Source organism: Triticum dicoccoides, chromosome 3A (assembly GCF_002162155.2).
Source record: "Triticum dicoccoides isolate Atlit2015 ecotype Zavitan chromosome 3A, WEW_v2.0, whole genome shotgun sequence".
In the NCBI taxonomy this organism is placed as follows: domain Eukaryota; kingdom Viridiplantae; phylum Streptophyta; class Magnoliopsida; order Poales; family Poaceae; genus Triticum; species Triticum dicoccoides.
In genome coordinates, this window is record NC_041384.1 from 157898427 (window position 1) to 157919691 (window position 21265).

General features: G+C 43.9%; 1 long non-coding RNA gene across 1 annotated transcript; it reads left to right on the forward strand.

The window, feature by feature from the left end:
* Positions 1 to 17165: 17165 nt before the first annotated feature.
* LOC119267694 lies at positions 17166 to 20278 on the forward strand. Its single transcript, XR_005132550.1, has 4 exons — positions 17166 to 17339; positions 18213 to 18277; positions 18913 to 18981; positions 20035 to 20278. It is a non-coding gene; the product is annotated as an uncharacterized LOC119267694 (long non-coding RNA).
* Positions 20279 to 21265: the final 987 nt, after the last annotated feature.

Sequence of the window (21265 nt, forward strand, 5' to 3'; positions counted from 1 at the left end):
CCGATTGTCGGAGAGGTATCTCTGGGCCCTCTCGGCAATACTCATCACCTAAGCCTTGCAAGCATGTAACTAATGAGTTAGTTATAAGATGAAGTATTACAGAACGAGTAAAGAGACTTGTCGATAACGAGATTGAACTAGGTATTGGATACCGACGATCGAATCTCAGACAAGTAACATACCGATGACAAAGGGAACAACGTATGTTGTTATGCGGTTTGACCGATAAAGATCTTCGTAGAATATGTGGGAACCAATATGGGCATCCAGGTCCCGCTATTGGTTATTGACCAGAGATGTGTCTCAGTCATGTCTACATCGTTCTCGAACTGTAGGGTCCGCACGCTTAAGGTTTCGATGACAGTTATATTATGAGTTTATGTATTTTGATGTACCGAAGGTTGTTCGGAGTCCCGGATATGATTACGTACATGACGAGGAGTCTCGAAATGGTCGAGACATAAAGATTGATATATTGGACGGATATATTTGGACACCGGGAAGGTTCCGAACAAGTTTGGAGCCCCGGGAGGTTACCGGAACCCCCCGGGAGGTATATGGGCCTTATTGGGCCCATGTAGGAGGAAGAGAGAAGGAGCAAGGGAGGGGGGCGCGCCCCCCCAAGCCCAATCCGAATTGGGGAGGGGGCCGGCCCCCCCTTTCCTTTCTCCTTCCCCCTCTTCCTATTACTACTACTAGTACTACTTCCTAATACTAGTACTCTTTCCTTCCCCATCCAAATAAGATAAGGAAAAGAGAGGGAAACCTGCTTGGAGTAGGTTTCCCCCTCCTCATGGCGCGCCCCCCCTAGGGCCGGCCACCTCCTCCCTCCCTCCTTTATATACGGGGGTAAGGGGGCACCCTAGTACACAGAAGTTGATCATTGATCGTTCCTTAGCCATGTGCGGTGCCCCCCTCCACGATATTACACCTCGGTCATATTGTAGCGGTGCTTAGGCAAAGCCCTGCAACAGGAGAACATCAAGATCGTCACCATGCCGTCGTGCTGACGGAACTCCCCCTCGGCGCCTCTGCTGGATCGGAGATCGAGGGTGCGTCATCGAGCTGTACGCGTGTCAAGAACTCGGAGGTGCCGGAGTAACGGTACTTGGATCGGTTGAACCGGAGGACGTACGACTACTTCCTCTACGTTGTGTCAACGCTTCCGCTTCGGTCTACAAGGGTACGTAGACAACACTCTCCCCTCGTTGCTATATCATCACCATGATCTTGCGTGTGCGTAGGAATTTTTTTGAAATTACTACGTTCCCTAACACGCTGACCACTCCTATTTACCCCCCAAGGTGTTTGCTCTACCTTGGCATGATGATGTTAGTCATATCATGCATATGTTGCCTTGCAGTGCCTACTTTTGACATCATATATGTCATCTGCTTAGTTTAGACATGTTCTGTAATGCCACCTGTTTAGTTTCTATATCATATATGGGAATTATGCAGTCTCATGTCTTTTAGCCAGCCATAATATATGTGAAATGTGCAATGCCATCCTGTTTAACCAAGCATCATATATTTGAATGATATCTTGCCCATCCTTTTCTTCATTGCATTTCCATTTGTCGACAATGTTTGTACATTAAACTACTCTTCCTGTGAATCAGCCATTTGGGTGGGAGATGGAAAAATCTGGAGTGAAAACAAGGCCTTCAGAGCAAACATTGCTACATGTCGAAGCAGATCTCTTGTTGGGACCCGATAGCTCCTCAGAGATGGATTCAGAGATAGATGACCAGTCCTATTCCCCCACTGAGGTGTATGCTCTAACTTGGCACGGTTATACTGCTCATATCATGCATACGGTGTCTTGCATTGCATAGTTTAGACATCATATACACAATATTCAACACCATGTTCTTAGTTCAGACATCATATCAAATGTCCTCTGTTTAGCATATAAATCACATATGTGAATTAAATGATGTGATCCTGATTACTTAGATAACATGTAGGTGAATTATGTCATGCGATCCTGTTTAGTTATTCATCATATCTTTGAATTATGTTATGCTATGCAATCCAGCTTAGATAGACATCATATATGTGAAATTATGTCATGCTATCCGTTTTAGTTAAACAATATACATGTCAACTATTTCATGCCCTCTTTTTTCCACACTATCTATTGCATCTATCTCTCATACAATGTGTGTACATTCAACTATGTTTCCTGTTTATCAGCCATTTGAATTGGAGCGGGTGATGCCAGTATCTAGCGGACTAAAAACACGGTCTTCAAATAAAACAGTGCTACCTCTTGGTGGAGATAGCACCCTGGTTGTACATGCACAAGAACCAGCCCTACCACACATAACCCAAACTCTCGCAGATTGTACCCCTACTACGATGGACAGAGAACCAGCTTCACCCAATCTAACCCCAACCCCAACCGATAGTAACCCAGTTCCTGTTGACACAACACCATCTCCACCACAGAGCTCCCAAACAAGAGCAGTTAGTAAGGCAGCTCCAGTGCCCAAAGGGCCAGTACTATCACGGCGAACCCCAACTCCACCAGTTAGTACGCTTATTCCTATGGAGGAAGCACAACCAGCTAGTCGTAGTTTAGCATCTATCGCATTTGATATTGTTAAATCGTATGTGTGTATCTTCCCATCTTGGAAATATTATACTGAAGATGAAGGAAAATGCCAGTTGCAGGTGTTTGTCCAGGAGTTATGTGTAAGTAATGTTATTCATGGCAATTACTTTACTTTGTCTCATACATCCTACCTCCATGATGGTTATAATACATCCAATTTTCCCATTTTTCTCTATAGAGAAGGACCAATTTGGAAACTCAGGATGAGGTAACCTGTGCTAATACCTCTGCTATCTTCAAGAATGCTTGGTGGCAGTATCGAAATTACCTGAAGATAACGTACTTCACCGGCAAAGAAACTCATCAAATTCCCTTACGTTCTCCTGAGACACATTTATTGGACGATGACTGGGAATGCCTTGTTCTGTACTGGTCCCGAACCAAGAATGTGGTAAGGTCTATGAGCTCATTTTCTATTTTTAAGTATTATATTCTTGCGTCTTACTGTACTCTGTTCATGTAGAATAAGTGCCTAAACCTAAAGAACAACTGTTCTAATATAAGATTCCATTGCTACCATAGGACATAGATATATTTTTGTTTGATGCTTTTATTATGTACTAGTACTTGGCAATAGAAGACTTGGTAGTTTAATCATGTCCACCTTACTAATGAACTGGTTCACCGAAATGAGTTTCATATACTAGTACATGCTAAACTTGTTATGTGTCTGCTTATTTCTTCTTTTAGAATGCTGACAGAATATTGGGGAAGAGTGCCTTATTAAGCAACGGTAAAGGAAGTAATGCAGATAAGGTTCAGGATAGTGACACATCCTGTCTTGGTTTAGTGTTGGAGTTACTGGCCACTACCGCTTGCACAAGCTATTCAAACTCACTGTCTGAATCAGTTCAGTTTCTTGAGTCTCAACTACAAGCTGAAAAACATCGATCAGCTGTGCTGCGACAAGAAGTGGAAGGACTGCGGAAGTCCCTGGAGCATTCAGATGCATACTTTATGGTGCAACAACAAGCGTTGGAGGATTTTAGCACCAAAGAAGACAAAGCTAATCAGCTTGCTAAGCTTATTGCCAACATGGTGGATACCCAGGATAACATTTCTTGAGCTCTTCTGAAGTTGTTTCAGTTATGCTCTTGTTTTGCTGCCGCGTTTATTTGCACTGGTGGCCAATTTTGACGGCTATATGATATGCTGCTTTGTTCCCTATATTTGCACTGGTGGCGAACTTTGATGCCCAGTGGATGTAATATGTGTAATACCCATGATAGCCTAGCGTTAGTTGCTTGCTTATTTATTTCCTTGTTGTCTTCTTTATTTGTTTGCTTGTAGTCATTGCAGTTTTTTTTCCACGGTTAACTACTTGCTGCAATAACCTATTTCTTTAAACTAGGCCACAATAACCATGGGCTAATATTTACTGTAGTGACACTGGGCCTCCTACGGGCTGTAGAAACAGTGGGCCTTCTACGGGCCGTAGAAACAGTAGGCCTTCTACGGGCCGTATCATCAATGGGCCTTATACGGGCCGTATGATCGATTGGCCAAACATGGGCCAATAACAGGCCGCATTATGGCCGTAAACGGGCTAGAGTTGGAATCGTCCGTTCATGGGCCGGCCATAACGGGCCATCGTTAATAGGCCGTATTTGATGACGCTATGAAAACGGCCCAACGTATTAACGGACCACAAACGGGCCGATTGTAACCACGGGATGAATTTGGCCCACAAGCAGAAAATGACAGTAACGGGCCGTAAGTAAACGAATGCTGGAAATGAGCCCAAGAATAAATGGGCTCTAGAAGGCCGAAAGATAACATGGGCTGGAAATGGCCCAACGGAATAACGGGCCGTTAATGGGTATAAAGTGATACACTGTTCATTACGGGCCAGTTTCACCACGGGCTGTTAATGGGTGTAAAGTGATACACTATTCATTACGGGCCAGTTTCACCACGGGCCGTTAGTAGGCCAAGAGTTACATAGGGCCTCCTATGGGCCGAAAGATGTCATGGGCCATACATGGGCCAGAAGTGAAAACGGACTGGAATCATATTGGATGGCCTAGATGACGCTACTAGGCCTAATTTGGATAGGGCGTAATGGGCCTTGGGTTAGTGGGTTGTAAATGGGCTATATGCGAACAGGCCGTTAATAGGCTTTCCATGGGCCGGCCCGCCACCTTTTGACCAAGTCAAACGGGTCGGCCTTTTCACAGGAATGGGCCTCTGTTGGGCCGTGCCATCTGTCGACGTATCATAGGCGCCTATCTGACCCATTGACGAGCTGACACGTGTTTCGTCCAGCCAATAAGAATTTTACACGTGGAAATTTCCCATTGGTCGGGGCTGTTAACGGGTTATCGGATCCAAAACCCGACCCGATAGCTTAACGGTGTTCCGTTACGGTGGATGCCACGTGTCGGTCACCCTTGACGAAAGCACTTCTGTGACGCGCGATTTATCATCATGGAAGTGGACACTTCCGTGATGATAATTTTGGTAATGTCATGGAACACTTCTACGACAGCACAGGTATGACTATCTTGATTCTGTCATAAATTTGTCATGGATGTACATGCATGACAAAAAAGTGACCTACTGTGACAAACACGTATCATCACAGAAGTGTATTTTTTGTAGTGCTTCTTCCAGTAGAGTGGCGGTGTAGGTCCCGGTGAAGCTTGGTATTCCGATGTTCAGGTATCTAGTGGCCTCCTTCAAGTGTCGTCCAAAAGGGGTGTCTTCATCCGGTTGAGCAAACTTGTTCCTTGAATCCGCCATCTATAGAGTGGAAAGTGGAGAAGAGTCAGAAATGAGTAGATAAGAGTGACCTAAGGCTTATCTTAGTGGTCGCATTCTACAGTCAGCGTGTGCTCTGATACCATCTTGTAGCGATCCGACCTCAAACGGTCAAATCTGTGTGCATAAGTGTCATCCCTGGATTGGTAATGCTGACACACACAGTACTTGAAGGTTTTACAATAGAGTGCAATCACACACTTATTATATCAAATATCTCAAAAAAGAGAGTACTATTACAATAATGTGGCTGAAGGCCATCTAATGAAGATAATAGCGGAAGGCTTCGAAGGAAAAATGAGTCCATCAACTCCAACGGCATAGTTGAGTGCAAGACAACGACCTAGCGCACCTTACTCTTCGTCTGGAAAGTCTGCAACATAATACGTTGCAGCCTGAAACGGGTCAGCACATGGAATATGCTGGCAAAATAACACTGTAGAGCAATGAACAAGTAGCAGCTATAACTATATGCATATTTGGCTGGTGGAGGCTCTATGGTTATTTTTGCAGAAAGCTAGTTTTTCCCTACAACAAAGGAATATATTTTATTTAACTACAAAGTTTGTTGAAAACATTGAGAATGGTAACCCCATCTCAATCCCAATTAAAGTAATCATTAACCCAATAAGTTAATTAAATAAAGTGATGAGATCAACATAATAATTCAAGCACCAGATACTCAAGATGTCCATAACCGGGGACACGGCTGATCATGATTAGTTTGTACACTCTACAGAGGTTTGTGCACTTTTCCCTACAAGACTCGATCTCCTCCGTTGATTTCTGGCACTACATGATGTTTAAGAAACGAATGACCGAGACACGGTCTTTTAGAAGCATTAGCCCTTTCGACGGGTAAACTGTACCACCTACATCCCCTACATCTGCTAGTTTACCACTTAAAGAGGTCACACAACCTACTCAGCTATGCCAGAGCCCATAATGGCTTGTGGCTGCACACAGAAGTTTCTAGCATGAATAACAATATGATCCCTTTGAGCCTGGGTGGCAGACCATAGGATGATCACACGGATTCCCCGGGATCTCCTTGGACAGCACTGGATTACCCCAGGTGCCCACAAACAATCCACCCAGAGGTGTGTCAAAGTAGCCACCTTAAATAAACCCTTACTTCATAATAATACTCACAACTGTCATGAATCACTCAAACCAAACCACGTCTACGAGCCTAGCGTAGTAGTCTAAGCATAACGTAGAAGTAAGTCCCTTAACAACTACTTCCCAAAACCCACATGTTAAATCAAGTCCTAACCATGCGATGTTTGAGGGTTTAAACTAATGCATAAAAACTAGGTATGAAAAAGTATGATCAAAGTGTTACTTGCCTTGCTGGCGATCTGAAACCCTAGTGACTTGCAGTAGCACGCTTCGCACTCCGGAAACTCTACCGTAAACAAACAATAATATACATAAGCACTCAATCAATAGACGCAAGGGTAAAACTCGAATGAAAACATAAAAACTAAAAGTACAAGTGAAGAGCTTCGATTTGCAAAAAGAATCAATCGAATCGGAGCTACGAAACTCAAACTGCAGTCAAAAGAAATTCAAATTCAAATCTTCTTGCAACCAAATTTTAAATTGTCAAAATCATGTTCAAGTTGGTTAACTAGAAAGAGGGGTTCGAGACGAAGATTTTGGCGTTGGTTTCACTGGATTTGGACAAACGGTTAAAAAGTTGCGAGCATTTGAAGATCAAGGGCTAATCTGCGATAAAAATAATCGCGGGTAGGTCCCTGGCTGAAAATAAAATAAAAAGGAAAGACTAACGGACAAACGTTCGCTAACAGAGACGAACGGACGAGCGCGTTCACGAACAGAGGCGTTCGGGTGAACGTTCGCTAAATAAAACCGATCGAGAAAAACCGAGAAAACCGAGAAAAACCCTAACCCTAAAATCAAACCGATCTAAAGCGAAAACCGAAAAAATGGGGTGGTTTTTACCGGTTAACCGGGGAAAGTCGCCGGTGGCAACGACGGCAGGATCTGGCGAGACGGCGAGGCGAGGTGGCGTGCGGCGGCGCTCTGGAGCGGCGGCGACGGCTGCGGGTTGCGGCGGCTCGGGGTGAAGGAGGAGGCAGCGGGGGCCTCGACCTTTAAAGGCCTCGAGGGGGGCTTGGAGGAGGGGCCGGCTCGGACCCCCCCTCCCCCCCGTCGGCTTCAGTGTCGGGCACGGCGGCGCGGGGCGCTGGGCCGTGGTCTGCTCGGCTGGGCATTCGGCCCAGTCGGGCGGGAACTATTTTTTTAAGAGATAATTTCTGCCAAAAAATCCTAATTAATTATATAAAAAATTTCTAAAAATGCCAAAACAATTTTCACCGTCTAAATAAAATATTTAGAACAAAGTGAACATTTTTCTGGCCTAAAAATGCAATTTTGAAAAATGCATATTTTTCTAATTCAAATAGAATCTCAAATAAAATATATATTTGATTTTAAAATTTGTTCGTCCAATATTCCTCTCTTTTTGAAGAAGTCATATTATCTTCTCTCTTTTATTTTAAAATTGGAAAAATTGGAGAGAAAAAATATTAAAATCAAAGGTGACCCCTCTTTTCAAATTTGAGAAAATTCAAATATGGAAATAAATGAAATCTGCAACTCTCTCCTTTGGTCCTTGAGTTGCTTAAGATTTCTAGGATCACAAAAAATGCAATTAAAATATTATATGCATATTATGACCTATGTATAACATCTGAATTGAAAAATCGGGATGTTAGAGAAACAGAGAGCTGGCACCAATTTGGAGAAGATGGAGCAGTATCAAAAGGAGTCCAGCCAAGCGCCCAATGTTCCTGTCTTTTGCTACACGAGAAGTCGACACCATATGAAGCTGGAAACCTGCAAATTGGGTATCTGCACAAGTGGCCACAGATGTACAAAGTCCTTAGCTGCAAGAAAACCGTCAGGCTACTAAAAGCAATACACCTTACGTAACTGGAGACCTGTAAGATTAAAATCTGATAAAGAGGATGCCACTGGACAGGAATCAGATGCATGAGAGTGAAAAGAACAAGCCAGTATGGCAGCAGCAATATACTGGTAAACTTGTTGAGCAAGATTATGAGCCACTCCATTCAAATTCCTGTAAATATGAAACACTTGCGAATTTAGATTAGAAGTGGATTTAACAAAAGATGCCAATTTTTTTCTAATGTTCCAAGGAGCAGCAGAATGAGCAATATTCCTGGAAGCAACCACTGAGGCAAGAGGGAGACAATCAATTTAAAAAGTAGGGTGCTAAACATTAAGATGGGTTGCCAGATGAGCTGCACATGCCAGAGCAACAACTTCTGCTTGAAGAGGAGTTGAAGTTGGAGGCGCCGAAGCTTGAACCTGAATATTAAGTTCTCCCTGAGAGGAAGGAAGACAAAAGTAGACTCCTACACATGTCCTCACTTGTCCTTGGCGAAGACTTGGGATTTTTGAAGATCTAAAAGCTGCATCTGAAAAGATTTTGGCTCCAGTGACCAGCAGATCAGATTTAATAGTTTGCCCTTGCTCAGGAATTTCATGTAAATCATGTTGAGTATTAGCGCAAATTTTGTTATTAGAAGGAAGCAAAGATTCCTCACACGAAGCATAATCCATATTAGCATCAACAATATGAACTTGATAAGGAAGGTGTCTTTTGCGTTCAAATAGGAAATCATTTCTAGCTTTCCAAATGCACAATAAAAAATTGAAAACATTTTGCAAGGAAGCATAGGGATGACCCATCAAAACGAGATGAATGAGAATAGAATGCATTGAGTCATGGCCTTGAATCAGAGTGTCAGGTCTAAGAAACCAAGGAGAAGAAAACCAAGCTGCTCTAGCAAAGTCACAAAGGAAAAAGAGGTGAATATCATCCTCCTGCTGAGCACATCTACAACAAATCTGAGAAATATGAGCAGAAAAGCGACCTGCTCTCATACCCGTAGGCAAATCCTTCCTAAGAAGCCTCCAAGCAAAAGTTTGGACTTTGGGCAACAAATTTTTCTGTTTCCAAATTGACCTTAAGGAAAAAAAATAAGTCCAGAGAAACCGGTGAAGGTGTTGATCAAGGATGGGATTGAATGTCTTGTAAGCAGATCTTATAAGCAGATTTTGAAGAAAAAAATCCCAGTAGGAGCCAAGGGCCAAAACAACAAATCTCCACTGTCATCCTCAATAATATTAGTGTTAATAATTTGAGAAGCAAGAGGCTGCTGAAATAAAGTAAAAATAAGTTGATGGTTCCAAATTCTTTGGCCAGGCAGCCAAAGGTCTCTGACCAAGGAAGGATAAACAAAGCCTGCTTGTTGAGGAATAAGGAAATCATGAATAGAATTCCAAATAATACACCAATGGTTGCTCCATAAAGAAATATTTCCTTGAGTGAGTTGATAAAAAGCATGCTCTTTGAGTTTAGGAAGCATTTTTAAGACAGCAGCCCAAAAAGCAAATTTAGGAGGGGCAAAAGAGGCCTTCCAAATAGTTGTAGTAGGGAAATACTTTGATTGAACAACACAATATAAATGGGAAGAAGGATCTTTTGCTAACCTCCATGCTGCAGCAACAATAAGACTTTCATTTATCGCTTTTAAGTTTCTGATGCCTAATCCACCTTCTGCCTTGGAATTGGTAATATCCTTCCAAGCTCTGAGACAAAGAATCTTCCTCGAATCTGTTTCTCGAACCCCTATCCACCAAAAATTCCTAATAATAGCAGTGAGTTTTGCAATGATTTTTTTTGAAAATAAAATATTGGCCATATAGTAAACCGGGATAGCAGAGAAAAAGAGCGAATAAGTTCAAGACAAGCCGCATGAGAGAGCATGTTTGCTTTATAGGAGGGAAGCTTATTTAAAAATTTATCTAACACAAAATTGTAAGCAACATCTCTATTTTTAGCAGGTAAAATAAGAGGACGGCCAAGGTGGGTAAAATTAGCATCTAGATTAGCCACTGGGAAAATAAGCTTAATATTATTGATAACAGCGTGAGAAACATGAGAGCTAAAACGGATGGCAGATTTGTTCCAATTAGGAGTCTGGCGAGAGAGAGAGCATTTCTAAGAGCATCTCCACTCGATCCCCCAACAGCCCCAGACCCCTTTTTTATCGTCGGCTCGAAAAAATCGGCCCAATCGCGCTCCAAGGAGCCCAAACTTCGCCGGTTACGGCCGAAATTGGCGCCGGCGGACCCATGCCGAACCTGGCGCACTGGCAGGTGCCCGGGGGCGTCGGGGAAACGAATTTGGTGTGAAAACTGGTGGACCCGCTGAGTCAGTGACGCCGAGAACTTTCGTCCTCATCGCCTCGGTTTCCCGCGGGAATCGATGCGAAGGCTGCCACCGGTCAGCCTTCCGTTGATTCACGGGCAGCGCAGCGCGGCGCCACGTGTCCCGCCCCTCCCGCCACGCGTCCACACTGCTGCCGCCCGCTCGTCGCCCACTCGCCGCTATAAAAGCCACCCTCCCTCGCTGTTGGCCTCACACTCGCCTCCCCACAGCCTCTCTCTTGCCGCCGACGCCCCTCTCTCCTTCACCACCGACGCCCTCTCTCTCCCCTCCTATATTAAATGGCTCTCGGAAGGGGATAGTAATACTCAATATTTTTAGAAAAAAAAACAAGCGCGAGGAGGGCAAAGAATAGAATCACACAGCTGCAATGTCCATATGGGTCTATTAGTTCAGACCCTAATGAGTTGGCGGGCATGGCAACTGATTTTTACACAAATCTGTGTACTTCTGAGGGGACTACTAGCATAGAGGAAGTATTATCTCAAATTCCATCTAGAGTGGATGATGATATGAATGCCCGTTTAAATGCACCATATAGAATAGAGGAGATCAAGGAGGCACTTCTTCAGATGTTCCCAGCCAAAGCTCCCGGTCCCGATGGTTTTCCAGCAAACTTCTTTCAAAGGCACTGTGAGTTGTGTGGTGACGAGATTACAGGCATGACCACGAGGGTGTTGAATGGAGAAGACTCACCAGAGGATATTAATCATGCGTTCATCATTCTAATTCCCAAGATAGCAAGTCCAAAAATCCTAGGACAGTTTCGGCCTATAGGCATTTGCAACATGATCTACAAGATTGCATCTAAGGTCTTAGCTAACAGGCTGAAAGTAATCCTCCCCGAGGTAATCTCCGAAGTGTAGTCTGCTTTCATTCCTGGACGTCTTATCACAGGCAATTTTATAACAGCGTATGAGTGTCAACATTATATGAAATCAAGGAAGGTAAAATATAATCGGTTTTGTGCTCTCAAACTTGACATGATGAAGGCATATGATAGACTTCAATGGCCTTATCTAAGAGCTGTTATGCTTAAATTGGGTATTAGCCCCAGGTTTACATAGACTGTTATGAGGTGTGTATCTTCAGTTTTGTTTAATGCTAGAAGTCTAGATGATTTCAAGCCCTCCCAAGGGGTGAGACAGGGGGACTCAATATCCCCATATTTGTTTTGCTGGTAGCAGAAGGGCTATCTTGTCTCTTGAAGGCCCAGGGAGTTCGAGTAAGGGGCTTGTTAGTTTCGGCATCCGCACCAGCTGTGAGTCATTTACTTTTCACCAATGACTGTCTATTATTCTTTGAAGCAACAAGTGAATGCGTGAGTAGGGTGAAAGATCTCTTAAAGCAATACTGTGATGCTTCGGGACAACGCATGAACACGGATAAATCATCCATTTATTTCAGCAAGGGAGTGTCTGGAGCTCCAGTTTGGAAGTTAAAAATGTTCTGGATGTTCATAATGAGGCGTTGTTAGAGAAATACTTTTTTTGATAAAAGAGAACTTCCTTCTCCGATTTCCATTAACAGAAATCACCAGGTCTTACAACTAAAAAAAAAGAAAAGGCAGAAACTAACATAACTATCTCCCTGGTAGGCACTGGCTATTGAGGAGGGAGGGGGGTAGCCATTCCTCCCCCTTCCCACAAATCCTCAAAGCAGAACTTCCCGGGAGAGATCTAAGGCCTGGGCTCAAAAAAATACTTGGGACTACCTAGTGATGTGGGGAGAGCCGAAGAAGGATGTTTCAAGTACTTGAAGGATAGGATTTGGAAACACATACAAGGTTGGATGGAGAAGTGCTTGTTGGTAGGGGAAAAGAAGTTCTGATTAAACCCGTTCCCCAAGCGACCCCACTTACTCCATTGCCTATTTGAAGCTACCACGTGGACTTTGCGAGCATATCAATGGCCTACTAAGAAAATTTTGGTGGGGTAGTAGGCAAGGTCAAATGAAGCCGGCATGGGTGTCCTGGGAAACTATGTGCAAGCCTAAGTTCATGGGAGGGTTGGGGTTCCGTGACATCGAGCTCTTTAATCTTGCTCTATGGGTACACCAGGTGTGGAGAATTTTACAAGAGCCTAATTTCCTGAGTGCACGAGTTTTGAAGGCAAGGTACTTTCCAGACGGGAGGACGTGATGAAGATGTCCTTGAGCATATGCTCTCAAACATGACGGAGGATGCACGGCTATGGATTTTTTTTTGGCTATTTGAGACTACAAACCAGCATGATCTCGCCAAGATCCTCGTCACAATGTGCGCGATATGGTGGGCTCGTAGAAGGGCTATTCCTGATGACGAGTTCCAGAGGCCGCTTTCAACAATTTGCTTTGTGAATCGATATCGAGAAGACTTGGAAGTCGCTACTATTCGCACGGTCCCAAAAAATGCACATGTTGTCCCGCAAGAGCCATGGAGATGGCTCGCACCTGATGATGATGCTATTAAAATCAATGTGGATGGCGCTATCTCTCGTCAAGGAGCTGTGGGAGCTGCAACAGTGGTGTGTAGGGACAGGCTTGGAAATTATCTAGGCGCTTCTGCTATAATGTTTGATGGATTGGTTGATGCACCATGCCTTCAAGCCCATGCATGCAATGAAGCTCTTGCTCTTGCTACGGATCTGAATATTACACATGATGCCATGATAGCCTCTGATTGCATGCAGGTCACCTCAGATATCAAGTGAGGCACCTTCTCTTCTTATGCTTTAGTGCTTAGAGAGATTAGTGATAGAACAAATGATTTTGTAAAGATTAATTTTTGTTTTGAGAGGAGGGAGTCAAACTTTGAAGTTCACGACCTAGCTAAGGCAGCTTCATCACTCCCTTCGGGTTGCCATTTGTGGCCAGGGATTCTTCTGGATTTTGCTTGTATTCCATCTGTTGTGAACATTGAATAAAATCCCTAATCCGATCTAAAAAAAGAGAGAAAACTGGATTTTCTTTTCAGGAAATCCATAAAATGGACAAGTGCTCAAACAAATAAGGACTTCGGCCATTATCGAAGATGAATAGATCAAAAGTCTCCGCGGAAAAAATATACTCCCTTTGTTTCTAAATATAAGTCTTTTTAGAGATTTTAATGCGGACTACATATGAAGCAAAATGAGTGAATCTGCACTCTAAAATATATCTATATACATCCGTATATAATGTTTATTGAAATCTCTAAAAAGACTTATATTTAGTAACGGAGGAAGTATCAAAGGACTTCAGAAAATTCCAAGAAAAATACAAAAGTGCATAATTTAATAGGCCAAAAGCAAGAAAAATAATCTGAACTAAAAATCAGGATAAAACTCTTTAAATTTAGATTGGGAGTAATTCAAATTAAATCCTCAAAATTTATAAAACTCAATTTATGATTGTAATAGCTCGATTAAACAAATGAATTTTCTGGCCCTACTTTTCTGGAGAACTTTTTTAAACGTTTCGAAAATCAGGATGTTACACGGTGCCTTTTCGTGGTCTGCGGCAAAGTAATGCTCTTCTTTTCAATGTATGAACTAGTTTATGATGAATAATGTTCTTTAGATAAAAAGACGATTCCTACTCTGCGTAACAATCTTATTAATTATGATGCATATGTTTGAAAATGTAGAACAAACAAAATATATCTTTAATTTAAATATGTACAATCAATTGAAAAGAAAGGCATTTATATTGCGTCCAATGTTTTGTGGGCTTCAAATTTGTAGAAAACGAAAGAAGTTGATATGCAAACTCATTTTCTAAGAAAATCTATACCAAACCGAGAAATTTTAGGTGCCATGTGCATTAGAGCGGGGATTTATTTCTTCTTCTAGTGCACATGAACATGAAATTTATTTATTTTATTTGGATGAATTTTACTAATTTAAATTTGCATCTCAACTTTTGCAACAAAATACTATGGATTTTAGATGCATTGATTACTTTTGATCATTTTTTCACCTGTGCATTTTTTGCGCTCACGTGTATTTTTGATCATTTTTGGTCGGTTGTGATAATCCTGTGAAGCAATAAACCCATAAACCAAGCAATGAGCTCATAAGTGGGTTGCAGTTTTCTGTCCAATATTGCAAATGAGGCAAATAGGGTTATGAGTCTGCCTCCTTTTTTTGCCTCCTTTTAGCAAGATTATCCCAAGCAAGCCATCTTGGAATTCCAAAAGACGAGTACCGCCGCGGAATGTAGGCGCACAACATAATCTGCGCCGCTGTACTTTCCTACACCCCCGTCCAACGCGGTGGAATGGAACTGGTGGAACGTGTCCAACACAAATGGTGATATCTAAGTGTTCCCTCCACCGAATGAAACAAAACCAGAAGACTCTGCTGTCGTGGTCTTAACTAAACAACTTCCTTCCAAAGGAATTTAGTTTGCATGATGTAATACGTAGTAGTAGTTCACTTGCTGTGACGTCAGTAGTTTGCAAAAGGGTCGTCAGCAGAAAAACCGGATCCTATTTTGAAGCTCCGAATGGAACCTACTTGAGGATCAGAAGGTACGTTGACCAGCACTGTAGAGGTTTCACTGGCCCGTTTCACTGACCCCAGACTCGACAGTTTGGACTGCGCCTCCTTCATCGAAGAGAAGCCAACGGTGAACAGAATCACCACCTTCTTCAGCACCAATGCAGACTCAAAGAAGTATTTGACGAAGGCGAGCTCAGCTCGGCCCCCTCGGAAATCATGGAAACTAGCAGCTTGATGCGCGACCGAATGCACTCTATGACACCACACTCATGCCAGAACTTCTAGTTCAGCTTGCCAGTGGATCGATCGGTTTTCGCAAACTGAAAATTCGATCAGTCAAATGCACATGCAGTTCATCAGCTACTGATAGCACCATGGCGCAGACGGAAGACAAAAGAAGCTCCGGAGACTTCACCTTGATGTGGAGCGTCTCAACTTTCGGAAAGCACCTGAGGACATTGGGAACCATCTTGGCATCGTTGCGGACTCTGAAACGCACCTCCAAAGCCAGGATCCCCATACTTGGTACCATGGTGCTCGGGCTCACCCTTGTCCCAGCCTGCAATTGCAAATCACAAATGCACCCAATTCAGAGAAGGAAGATGGCAAATTCACATTTACCGCGTAGGAATTTGTTTACATTGAGCGAATGGAAAGACGAGGCACCCGCACCTTGATGATGGTGTTGCCGACCTCTAGGACGTGTCCTGGGTCCAACTCCAAGTATCCTAACATGTGCAACTTGGGGGCATGGCCAATCATCACCTTGGTGCGGTTGCCATCATGGTCTTCAGGGCTCCAGCCTCCCGACTGGATGAGCCGCTCAAGGCATGGCGCGTCCACCACGAAGATTTCTTCAACCCAGCACCCGATGATCTGCACGCGCCACAGGCTTTGGTTGACAAGGCGGATGCAATGCTCGAACATCTCCCCTTCGAGACACATCGTCTCCAGCACGGGGCTCCTGTAGAGGATGAAGTCCAAATCACTGAATGCTCTTCATGATGACGTTGCAGAGCCCGAGCTCAAGGAGGTTCGGGAAGCAGGTGGCGCGCGGGAGGCGGCCGTGACAGGGAAAACCCAGAGGCCGAGGTAGAGTCGAGTGAGGGTTTCCATGCCTAAGAAAGTGGAGGGGAGAAAGATCTCGAGTGGCCACGGGTGGTTGACAAGGACGAGTTCCTGGATGCCCTTGCCGGCGATGATCTGGAGCCACCCCGCGAGCAGAGGGGACTCGTGAGGTGGACGCAGCGAAAGGGCCCGGGTGCGCGGCGAGGACGTGGGAGACGGCGCAGGTGACGAGCTGCGCGTATGCGATGCCCGCGGGGTGGATGTGAGTGTCGACGATGACGAGCGGGGCGGAGCGCCAGACCCCGCGCCAGCGCCGGGAGAGCGCCACGGTGCGCGCGGCATCCTTGATGGGGATGGGGGAGACGATGTAGCCGAGGAGCGCGTCGGGGAGGCGGCTGACGCGGTCGACGGAGTCACCGGGGAGGAGAGCGAAGAGGCGAGCGTCGGCCGTCACGGGCGGCTCTGGGAGGGCGTAGTGGGTGTAGGAGAGGACGCGGGCGAGGAAGCCCTCCACCTCAGCCGGGTCAAGGCCCAGGCGCCGGAACATCGCCGCCATCACTGGATTCAAGGGAAGGGCTGGCACCCCGGTATCCATGGCCGTCGCCGAAAGCGCCGCGACGGGGATGAGGGTTTTGAGCGGCGCGTGCTATGTGGAGTGGAACGACGGAGGAGAGGGGAAATTGCTCCGGAGCCGTGGGACCAACTATCCTGGGATTAGTGTGGGCTTTGAGAGGGTTCCGGGAAAAATCCATCGAACCCTTAAAAAAATAAAAAATACGCCGGTTTTATTTGAGGGGCTTGCCAACAATAAAATTGTGCAATTAATTTTCTTAAGGCCTCGTTTGGTAGAAGCGGATCGGAGGGGTTTTCAACGGAATTTCCTCGCGTGGCCCAGAATCCTCCCAAATCCCCGTTGGCCCATTTGGTACACAGGGCTTTCACGGCCCAATTCCCCCGAACCCCCTCCGGACCCCTCCTTTCCACGCGGCTCTAAGCCCTTGAGTCCCCCTCGAGGATTTGGAGGAGACGCCGCCGCCGCCGCCCGGCTCCTCCTCAAGACACCGCCGCCCGACTCCTCAACACGCCGCCGACCGACGCCTCGACGCCGACGTACCTCCTCCGCCGTACTGGCCTTCTCCCCGGTGGTAAGCCCTCGCCTCGCGTCCCCTCCTTCCCCTCGTCGTTTAGGTTTCCTCCATCCGCCCGGCCATGGCTGCTGGCTCGTCCTCCCCGGCGAGTTTGCCGAGCATGCCGTCTTCGAGGGCACCAAGGCCGTCACCAAGTTCACCTCCTCTTAGATCGCTAGTTTTTGGTGGTGCTTGTAGTTACCTTGGTGTTTGACTCGTCTGTCTGAATCTAGAAGTGTTAGTGATGAATGAAATTTGTTGGATGTTCTTGGGATGCTCTAATCTGGAATAGAAATGCGCACTTCCTGCTGTGTGACTTGTTCTGTAACCTGAATTAACGATAGATTTTCCTCTGGATTATAGTTGTACTCCTTTTTAAGTATTTTTACCACTGGATGCGTGTTTGATATGTGGAGTCAGTTCATCCTCATGGGCCACCAACGGTATATATTCGCATGTAAACCCTGAGCAGAGACGAGAAATAAACGAAAAGAAGCAGGCTTGATTCGAGCTTGTGCCAATACACCGGTTTTGTGTGCGCATGTGTACCATAAACGAAAAGAATCAGATCCAGGAGCTGTGTACGTGTGTTCAATCAGGCAAGAATCAATTATCTTGAATTCTTGATGCTACTGCTTGCTGCCGCTGCTACTTGCTGCTCGTTGTTGCTGTACAAACAGTGTAAAATGAGCCAACTGAAGTCCGGAGATTAGATGATTGGCATGCTGTAGAAATTCTTTTGATTAGATGACTGGCTGCCAACTGAAGTAAGGAGATGTACCAGCTACATATTGTTGTACCAATGGAAAGTTTTTATTTGATCAGACTTGTTAAGTTTTTACTGAATTTTAATCAGATTGTTGTAACAGCTCCTTCTGTTTGTTGTTCCAGATCAGTGTTCATGTACACTAGACTGTACAGGAACATGGCAGGCAATCTGCGGCGTTCATAATCTGGTAGATTACTTTATTCCTGTGTAATTTAGCCCTAGGGATGGTAGGTTTCAGAATGTGGTTAGTTTTGGGTCTGTCATGCTTGCCGCTGATACGCATAAATTATTTTACGATTGTTGTGCCCTGTTTTCCTGAACCTGGGATAGTTCTAAGTTTTCAATCGAGAGGTGAAGGCAATGGTACAAATAAATGTTTCAGAAGCAAGTGCTCCTGTGTGCTGATCGTAATTGCTTAGTGGAAGTGCTCTCTTGTTCTGGTTTTAACCTTTGAAGATTTCGTTGAATACAGTTGACGTAGGTCTTGATTTAACTCTAGTCTAGCTCTTGATAGTTCTAGAGCTGTTGTTCATTTCTTATCATCTGTTATTTCCTAAACAACAGTGGAGATCTAGACTACTTGCTTGCCTCCCTGTTTATCGACTACAAGTAACAAGTCTGATTTCTGTGCACTTTTGGTGAAGCAAATAGTCCTCTAGCTAGCTAGCTAACTTGGTCTTGTATTGACGGTATCACACAGATTGGTTCCTATTTCTGTCATCGATTTATTATCTAGCTAGCTAGCTAATTTGGTCCATTTCCATTGAACTGAATCTATGTAATGGACCTTGCTAACTTGTTCTCCCTCCATGGACCTTGCAGCCTCTTCCACGCTCCACCACCATCAGCCTCCTTAACCCCGACCGAAGAGCTGACCTTTTCCCCTCTAAGGTAAGCTACTTATGACTGTAGATCAGTAAATATACCTGATGGTTGTTGCTTATGCAAGGGAAAAGTCTCTTTGATTTTGGTCTTGATTCTAATTGTCCATCTTCTGCATGCTTTAGTGTTGCCTCATTTTGTTTAACTGGTTTTAGTTTCTGTTACATGGGAGAACCAATTCCCTGTAACTCAAATATAAATGACTAGTTTCTATCTATCTACCTCCCTATTAAGTTGATACATTAATTATGTGTTCTGTTCTCACACAAATATATGTAATTGACCTTGCTAACTTGTAGTAACGATGCCTTTCTAACTGATCTGAAATATAGTAACGATGTGGTGCGCCTCTTGGGAAACTTTGGTTTTGAACCTAGTTCTACCCGGACCAGACTAAAAGGAATGTTTCTCAGTTTCATCGACCCTTTTTTCCAGAAATGTTCAGTTATCATAGCATTTTTATTTCAGACCTTGTATAACAGCTTGAGATGATGTTGTGTTATATGGTTCAGTCTTTCTTCAGTTATTCCTTTCAGTATATCACTGTTCACTTTTGGTTCAGTCTGTTTAAAATGCATATCAGTTTAGCTGCCATTGTCTAGCCAGCGATAAGCGAGCTCCCGAATGCTATATTCGGTTAGTAAGATGGCAAGTACAACTAAAATGAAGCAGTCTGAAGTGTGGCAGCCATGCATTAGATGTCTACATGCTAGTACATCTGTCCATGCTACATGGATACTCATTCGTCTACCGTTTTTCTCTGTCCATCTTTATTCACGTTTTCAGGCAGTTACTTCTTATATTTTCATGTGTGTTTGTGCTCTAGACTTACAAAATTAGCATTGAAGCAAGCTATCAGAGACGATTATTAGTTTGGCACCTGATCATGTTACAAAATTAGTGTGCCACCTGATCATGTTAATCATTATTCAAGCGGCTTGCTAGTTATAGATACTGAGATGTACCGAATATAGCTACTGAGCTTTTATTTAAGCTTTGTTTCCCCTTGTTCTATGCAAACGAAGTGGAGTTCTCAACTTCGGTATGTTCTTATTTTGACAGAGACCTACCGCGTGGAATCTTGTCAGAGTGAACAAATTACCGCCGTCTTGAGATTTTATAGTTTGTAGCAAGTTTTATCTTTGTTGTAAAATTATGTGGTGGCTGTGATGAATTGTTATTGCCGTGAAAGATTATGATGTTATGATAAATTATGATTGATGGGATTCGGATTCGAAGTCATGTTATTATGATAAATTATGTTGTTGTGATGAGATATTAATTTCAAGTCATGCAAAATTATGTTGCTGCTGGGAAAAACTGCTGCTAAATCATTCCCCTGTAGTCACTTCGTCTCATATTTATACATTGTAAAGATTAAATTTTTAAATGTTCTACACCATGTTGAGTCAATATTATAAATCCTGCGTACCAAACAGAAATTTTGGACAAAGAGGATTGTGGATGGAGGGGTTTTGTGTATTCAAAGGGTTTTGAGGGGATTGGGTGGAAGGGAGGGATTCACCAAATCCTCCCAAATCCCCTCCTCCCAAAACCTCTCAAATACTCCTCTGCCAAACAAAGCCTAAAGGTAATTGTGCAATATAAATGCTCACAGAAATACAAGCTGGGTCATGGGATCCATCACCAAACTGATGCACTGGGACTAGGAGGCCCACCAAACTTCTATCTCTCCGTATTTCGCAGCTCCCCTCTCGTTTCGGCCAAGTCTTATTCAAGGCCTTCAACGCCTGTTACATCGTTATTCACAAACGGACACACACACCTATTACAAATATACCCTAAAGGCAATAATAAATTTGTTATTATCATATTTCCTTATTCAAGATAAATGTTTATTATTTGTGCTAGAATTGTATTGACCATAAACTTAAATACATGTGTGAATACATAAACAAATACTATGTCCCTAGTAAAATCTTTACTAGACTAGCTCGTTGATCAAAGATGGTTAAGGTTTTCTAACCATAAACATGAGTTGTCATTTGATAACGAGATCACATCATTAAGAGAATGATGTGATGGATAAGACCCAACTGTAAGCTTAGCAGTTGATCGTATCATTTTATTGTTATAACTTTCTTCATATCAAATATCTATTCTTAAGACCATGAGATTGTGCAACTCCCTGGCACCATAGGAATACTTTTTTTTGAGACTAGAGTAGAAGGCCTACTCAAAAGGACCAGTACATTCGGAGATCATCAGAGATCTAAGACTGAGGGGCACGTCCGCGACCATCAGTTGGTCTTCACTACTTTTGTTCAGCACT